General features: G+C 43.7%; 1 pseudogene; it reads right to left on the bottom strand.

Moving 5' to 3' along the window:
- Window positions 1–3,542: 3,542 nt before the first annotated feature.
- LOC143655474 (mitochondrial ornithine transporter 1 pseudogene) lies at window positions 3,543–4,247 on the bottom strand (annotated as a pseudogene).
- Window positions 4,248–8,224: the final 3,977 nt, after the last annotated feature.

The following is an 8,224-nucleotide window of genomic DNA, read 5'->3' as shown; positions in this document are numbered from 1 at the left end:
CTGATTTCCAGAACCCCACTTTAGAAGTCTCCATTACATTTTTATAAAAATATTTGTATGAGAAATATCCACACCCAGAGGCCAACCATACAGCACAATCAGTGGCTCATAGCATCACCACATGGCCATGCATTTTTCACCATAACCATCTCCAGAACACCTGCATCACTCCAGAAAAAGAACCAAAAAGAAAAAGAAAGAAGTCACACATCCCACACCCACCTCCCCTCCCTCTCACCGACCCACAGCGTTCCAGTCCGCCCAACCTTCACCCACCATCTCCCCCCATCATTCTCCCACTTTTCAACCCTATTTCATCTGCTCATCAGTCCACACCCTGGACAAAAGGAGCCCCCGACACGGGATTTTCACAGTCACACAGTCACACCACAAAAGCCACATAGCCATACAGTCTTCTTCAAGTATCAAGGGCCCCGGAACACGAGCTCAGCAGCCCAAGGCACTTCCCTCCAGCCACTCCAGTACACCACAAACCAAAAAGGCACATTCATATAATGCACAAGAACAACCCCCAAATAACCTCTCAACTCCTGTCCGAAATTTCCCAGCCACCAAGACTTTACTTGTCTCATCCCTTTCTTCCCCCTTTTGGTCAAGAAGGTTTCCTCATTCCCATGATGCTGGGTCCCGGCTCATACCCGGAGTCAGATCGCACATTGCCAGGAAGATTTACACCCCTGGGAGTCAGGTCCCGCATTGGGTGGAGGGCAGTGAGTTCACCTGCCAAGTTGGCCCAGAGGGTAAGGCCACATCTGAGCAATGAAAGAGGTCCTCTGGGTGACTCCTAGGCACAATCATAAGTTAGCTTAGCTTCTCCTTTGCAGGAATAAGCTTCATAGGGGTGAGCCCCATGATCGAGGGCCCATCCACTGAATTAGATGTCCCCACTGTTTGTGAGGATGTGAGGAATCCCCAGATGGGGAAGTTTTTAAATATTTTCTCCTTTCTCCCCAGTTCCTCAAGGACGCTTGGCAAATACTTTTTTATTCTCTGCCCAAATTACTCTGGGATATATCGGGACATCACACTAACCTGGACAAACCAACAAGATCTCATGCCCTATTCAAGATTCCATGTAATTATGGCATTCAAGTAAACTGACCTTACATGTTAAATTAGAAAATGTGTTACCTGAAATATAAATTTTCCACCAAATAAACATCTTTCCCCTTGGTCTCTCACAGAGGTTGAAGTTTTAAAATTTGGGCCTTATCATCCTTTACCTGGCATTTTGATTTACCTTAGTCCTATCCAGATTAGCTTTAGTCATATCTCTAGTCAAAGTCTGATCTCTTTTTCAACATTTTAAACAGTTTCTGTATGGGGTACTGCTGACTTTGATAGCTTCAGTGCTGTAACTCTGAGTCTCAGATGTCACACCAATACCAGAAGTTTCAGCAAACAACCAGGTTTTATACAAACAACCCAGTATCTCAAAATTTAGAAATATCAGCTACAACTTCTAAGTATATTAAGAGTTGACAATCTAGGACCTTTGCAACAGACTCCAATTTAATAATCCATGCTCTTGACTTCAATTTTATGGAAAATTATAATTTAGTCCATATGCATTAAGACATGATAATATTTGTCTTTTTGTTTCTGATTTCATTCAACATACTGTCTGTGTTGGTTTGAAAGGATATGTGCCCCAGGAAAGCCAAGCTTTAATCCTGAGCCATTTTGTGGAGGCAGTCGTTTCTTTTAATCTTATTCAGCCCTGTAGGTTGGAACTTGATTAGATTATCTCCACGAAGCCGTGACTAACCCAGCTGTGGGTATTAACCTTTGATTAGAGGGAGCTGTGACTCCACCCATTCCAGGTGGGTCTTGATTAGTTTACTGGAATCCTTTAAAAGAAAGAACATTTTGAAGAGAGAGCTCGAGAGCCATGAGACCCATGAGAGTCCACACAACCAGAGGGCTTTGGAGATGGAGAAGGAAAACGCCTCCAGGGGAGCTTCATGAAACGAGAAGCTGGGAGAGGAAGCTAGCAGATGTTGCCATATTCCCCATGTGCCTTTCCAGTTGAGAGAGAAACCCTGAACATCATCAGCCTTCTTGAGCCAAGGCATCCTTCCCTGGATGCCTTAGATTGGACATTTCTATAACCTTGCTTTAATTTGGACATTTTCACGGCTTTAGAACTGTGCACTTGCAACTTAATAAATTCCCCTTTTTAAAAGCCATTCCATTTCGGGTATAGCGCATTCTAACAGCTAGCAAACTAGAACACTGTCCATAAGTTTCATTCACCTAGTTGCATGCTCACCACTTCATTCCTTCCTGTAGGCTCCAGCACTTTTAAAGCATGACAAAGTGTAAAAACCTTTAGGTAGATTTCAGGATGGGTTAGCCCTGCCATGCCTCACTGCCTTGTAGAAACACTAAGTTCTATTTTGTCCTATCTGAGAGGAGAGGTCTTCACCCATGAATATTGTCATTCCAAAACTAAACAAGGAACAAAGGCTTCTCTCGAAGGTTTTGGCACTCTCTGTTCCCAGGAAGGGTTTCTGCTCGGTAGGGGTGGAGAGGGCAGCGAGTGGTGAAGGGTTGACAGCTCCTAGGTGAGCCAACAGGGATCCTGTCCAGGCCAGGACCCAGGCACCAGAAGCTAAAAGCTGCTGTCAGCCGCCGGGTCTCCATCGAAGCATGGCAGCACGGACCCTCCCCTCAGTTCCTCCTCAGTCCAAAGCCCAGCAGAGCAGAAGCTCTTTTGGAGAGGAAAGAGGGGAAGTTGACACAAATGAAGGCTGTGCTGTTTCCAAAAGGCATGATGCTCCAGGCCACACCTAGCTGTCTAGTCAGAGAGAAGGATATGATCCCACTTAGGAACTGAATTGTTACTAATGTAGGTAAAAATGGAGCAAGTTGGGAAAATGCAAGATGCCTACTCTGAAACTTTAACTCAAGGATGTGCACGTCACATTGGTATACTGGTATATTCCCCTCTTAAAAATCTAGAAGATATTTTGTTTCTTAAGATGCACATAAAAACTTTTTTAAAACGTTAACTGCCTAGTACAGTATATATTTGTTAAGCAGACTTTAAAAGAGACGCTACATATTGAGTGGGCTAGTAATCATTTATAACCATCTTAGAACATGGTCAATACCATTTTTTTCTGTGAAATCTGAGGTTAAACATGGAACTAAATTGGGTGTTTTACTCAACACATAACCAAACAGCATGTGCATCTATGGATTTATACAAAAGCTTTACTATATCTATATTTGACCTTTCAGAGAAGGTACTTAGGGCTCAGCTTATATATTCCACCAAGAACGAAGATTGCAACTTTTCTATTTCAGTACAATTGGGGGCAGAAATTATACAATGTGAAATACATGCCTTTCCGTAAAGTTTAAGGTTTAGAAGAAGGGAGGACAAAAACATAAAATTCTCATAAAATTGTGAAACCCTGAGATGAGCTGTAGTCCCTAAAAGTGTACTTGGATTCAGGTTCACCAAGACGCTTCAGCCTGCTTCAAACTGGCTTCAGCAATGTTCTGCTGGATTCCTAGACCAAAACCCGCGTCTCATTGGCAGGGAATGCAGGAGGCATAGTAGGCGTCAGTCCAGAATATAGGGCGGTTACGCCTTCATTTTTTACAGCACTTACAAAGGTGCAATAAATCCTGCCTGTTTTCCTGCCATGGAAAGAACTTGAATTCTGGATTAGCTACAACCCACTGGGTAGACAGCCAGCCAGAGGCAAATTCCACCATCCCACCATTTAACATCAAAGAGACAGGGTCTCGTTCATTTTTTGAACTCCCTGATGCGGAACAACAATTGGCTCAATTCATAGACCCCCTCAAAACAGAAGTAAGCCAGTATTCTTGAAGCAAAGTGCTGGAGAGTCCCCGTGAGGATGCTCTTCAGGACAGACCCAACGATAGCGTGCTTTCGGAGCTCTTTCGTGTCCTTTTTGTACATGACCTGCAAGCAGCATTTCACGAGCTCAGTGGGGCAGAGCACCAATGCAGCGAAGGTGGAGAGGGCTGAAGGAGCCAGTGGTGATGTTCTCTAGGTCGAGCTTTGCCTGCTTGCCCCATCCAACACCTTCCTCACAACCTGTTGGCAGGAGTTGTGGCACATGAAGAGGACAGACTTCTCAGCGATGTTGGCAGTTCACACGGGCTGGTCCGCTGGCAGAAGCCTGGAAACCCACCTGGGAGTAAGTCTTGAGGCAGCCGTCGGTGAGTCCCCTTGCACAGGTCATGGAATCTTTGCATCTTCACTTTCACGTGTCCAAGGGCTGCCTGGTCAGCACACCTGCTGTGAGGTCGATGGCAGCTTGGATAGGAGGACTGGACTTCATGTCCACCCACCTAAACAAAAGGTCTCCCACAGTAGGTCTGTTCCCACAAGGATGGATTATAAGAACATGACTTTTTCTGGGGTACATACAACTTCAAGCTACCATAACAGTTAATCTTTACGGCAAGTCTTTATTTCTTTATGCTTTGAACCATTTCAGTCTAAAGAACCCCCTTTAGCATTCCTTGTAGGGAAGGTTTTGTTTAGCTTTTGTTTATCTGAGAATGTCTTCATGTCCCCTTCATTTTTGAAAGAAAGTCTCACTGGATATAAATTCTCAACTGGCAATTGTTTCCTTTCAGCATTTTTGGCATTTCAACCCACTGCCTTCTTCCCTCCATGTTTCTGATGAGAAATTGGCACTCAATGTAACTGAGACTTCATAATAATAACATGTGGCTTTTCTCTCTCAGCTTTCAGAACTCCTTGTCCTTTGCATTCGACAGTATATGATGGGGCACATTTTTCTTCATGTATATCCTGTTTGGTGTCCTCTGGTCTTCGTGGATGTGCATATTCACCTCTTTTGCTAAATTTGGGAAGTTCTCTGTCATTATTTCTTTGAATATTCCTTCTCCCCTTTCTCTCTTTCCCTTTTGGGACTTACATAGCACATATGCCAATATGCTTGATGGTATCCCCAAAGTGTCTCAGGCTGTTTTTGCTTTTCATAACTCTTCTTCTTTCTGTTCCTCAGCCTGACTTATTTCAAGTGTCTTTTCTTCACTTTCGTGGATTCTTTCTTTTGCCATCTCCAATCTCCTCTCACAACCCTCCTGTGAGTTTTTCATTTCGGTTTTTGTGGGCTTCAACTCCAGTAGTTCTGTTTAGTTCCTTTTAAATTTTTCTCTTTCTCAAGGTTATCATAGTGCTTATTCATTGTTTTCCTGGTATCCTTTAGTTCTCTCTCTGTGTTTTCCTTCACCTCCTTGAGCATTTTTTTTTCTCCTGCAGCATTCTTAAGATCAGTTTTTAAAAAGTATTTGTTAATATGTTCCCATTCTGGTTTTCTTCATTGATGTTTTCTGGAATTTATCACTTCTTTTGAAGGGGCCATCATTTCCTATTTCTTTGTCTTGTACTCTCTTGTTGCACATTGGACAATTAAAAATTTAAAAATGTCAACTCTGTGATTTATTCCCTGAGATGTCTGTTTTTTAAAATTTTGTAATCCAGCTGGTGATAAGAAGAGGTTTTCTTGAGCCTCAGCCCTCCCATCAGGAAAGTGTGCCCAAGGCAAACGTAGTGTGCAGGGTTTTCCCTGTCTTTCTGGCTTAGGTCTTGTCCGACTTTTGCTTGGTGGTTGTTCTGGAGGTTCCCCTGTTTACAGGAGTTTGGTTGCCCCCTCTGTTTCCTAGGAGACAGACTTTCCTCTTTGGGATGATTGAAGTTGGTAAAACAGTTACCCTGAATTGTCTGCCTCGATAGTTTCTTATATTCCTTTCATTGTCTCAACCTGCTTTTGGCAAATTCTGCAAGGAGGGTCCACATGATAGAGGACCCTCCCAAGTCAGTCTTTCCCAGAGAGCCATATAAGGAGCACAGATGGCTCCAGAGAGCCCTGGGGAGCAGAGGAGGGGCACTAAAGTTCACTTCTATGACTCCCCAAAGCTGAGCTTTCTTGGTCTGCCCAGCAAATGTAGTCCTTCAGCTAACTATCCCCTGCAACCCTGAGGAAGCTAGCATCTTAAAGTCTCCTCTGCTGTGACCTCTGGGGGATGGGGGGCTTGAAGCAGTGTCCACCCAGAGCCAGGCAGGCCCCCAGCGATCCCTACCCGAGTGTGGGCTCCTTTAGCTAATGTCTGCTGACCGTAGAGGCACCTCTACAAATCATCTTCTCAAGTCGCTAATCAAAGCTGTGATCACTGATCAGCCGTGCCTACCCCTGGTCTTGGGGAAGAAGTTTTCATGCCCCTCTCTGTTACCAGTGAGCTAGCCAGGGGCTGGACCCCACAGCAGCCTGAAGGAAGAGTTGGGGATGGGCAGGGGGAATTGGTGTCTGCCATGAGGAGAGAGCAACACACTGTTCTTTTCTGTTACTTACCAGGCTCTTTGTCCCACTCCCCCCTGGATACTGTACAGTGTTCTGGTCTCCAGTTTCAAAATAGCTGTTTTAGCTCATTCCTGCCTGCTTAATAGTTGTCTGGTGGAAAGGCTGAGACCTGGAGGTACCTACTTTGCCATCTTCCCACAATCCTAATTTTTTCTTTTTTTTAATACAAGTCTGAATGACAAGCCCCATGGTGCTTAAGCTAACATGGTGTGGGAATTCTAGAAATGTCCAGGGTAGGTGCTTGGTTTCAATGTTGTCTCAAGTTTGGTTGTGGTTTTCAGTTGCTCCTAGTCTTACCTTAATGAATGTGGTGATTATTTATTGATCACTATGAGGAAAGAACCGAGACACGACACTCGGTGACAGGATAAGTTTCAGGAGCAGAGCAGGGGCAATTGAACCAGATTTTCAATAACAGGACAGGCTGGGGACTTGGATGCCAGAAAGCTCCTTAGCAAATGTATCCAAGAAGGACAGATCATGCTAGTTATAGCTGAGAGTCTCCTTTTAATCCCAGTCTTGCTGCTTTTTGTTGTGAAACTTTGTAGAACTTTGGGCAAGTTCTACACCTCTTTAGACTTTGGAGTTTTCATCTTTAAAATGACAAGTTTGGGGTGCACGGGTGGGTCAGTGGTGGAATGCTTGCCTTCTATGCGGGAGACCCGGTTTCATTTCCTGGACCATGCACCTTAAAAAAAAAAAGACAAATTTGAAATATGTAATCTCCAGGGTTTCCTCAAGACCTAAATTTTGATGCATTGAGAAGGCCTCATTTCTTAATCCTTCTTTTTTTATCCCAGTCTTTCGATCCTTTATTTTAGTAATGCTTCTAGGTAGAGTATTCTGAAACTGTACAAATGATTCCTATGTTTACATAGTTAGCAAAACTTATGCTAATGCTTGAATATAACTAGACCCTTTAAACTTTTCCCCCTCACTTTGAATATCACATCCCTATAGTAGTGGGTTTCAGAGAAAACACTCACTTGCACCCAAAGCTTCATTCAGCGGGGGCCCTTGCTTCATTGGGAAAATATATTCTCCTTGCAGATGGGTATATTCTCAACATCACAGCATTTTAAGAAGTCTCAGGCAGTCACAGTGACATTATTCACCCAGCCTGTATCTGCTCCCGCAACCTCATGCTATTGTCACCTGACAGTGGTGCTACACAAAGGAAAGAAAACACCCCTTCCTTGGCCAGCTGAAGGGAATTTGGGGATGGGTGTCATTTCATTAGGCAGATTTTCTCAAATCACTAAGGAACATCGCCTCACATTTCTGTTTAATTTGTGCGCGCATGTTGTAAGAATTCTCATACATTGAAGAACACCCATGCACTCCTGTTTGCTTGAGTGAAAGCAGTTTAAGCTGTTTTCAGAGAAGATGAGAGGATCCAAAACCTAACAGGAACGTAGGAAGCACAACACTGGGTCGGAGCGTCTCTTTGTCGACTTTATGCTGCTCTACTGTCACAGGAACGGTAGTTGTGGTGGTGACATTTGACCACTAGAGAGCGCTCTAACAAAACACCTCACACCGCTCAAAACTCTCCATCCCCTTCCTCAAACATTTACATGCGTTGCAGTCTCTGCTGATCTTAGGACAGAAAGCTTACTGTCACAAATATTGTTTCAAACTTTATAAAAAGAGATTTTGTAGATAGTTGGGAACCTGGGAAGTGAAACCTGAGCATAAGTTAAAGTACTTCGATTAGCCAAGGGTGCTCTATAAATTCCCCTATCCATTTCCAAAATAGGAGCAAGGAATTTAAAAAACCTTTAATTTCTTTAGCAACAAAACAAAACAACACAAAGCACATTAGG

The sequence above is a fragment of the Tamandua tetradactyla genome, chromosome 14 (genome assembly GCF_023851605.1).
Source record: "Tamandua tetradactyla isolate mTamTet1 chromosome 14, mTamTet1.pri, whole genome shotgun sequence".
NCBI classification, from domain to species: domain Eukaryota; kingdom Metazoa; phylum Chordata; class Mammalia; order Pilosa; family Myrmecophagidae; genus Tamandua; species Tamandua tetradactyla.
This window is presented reverse-complemented; position numbering and strand designations above follow the sequence as displayed.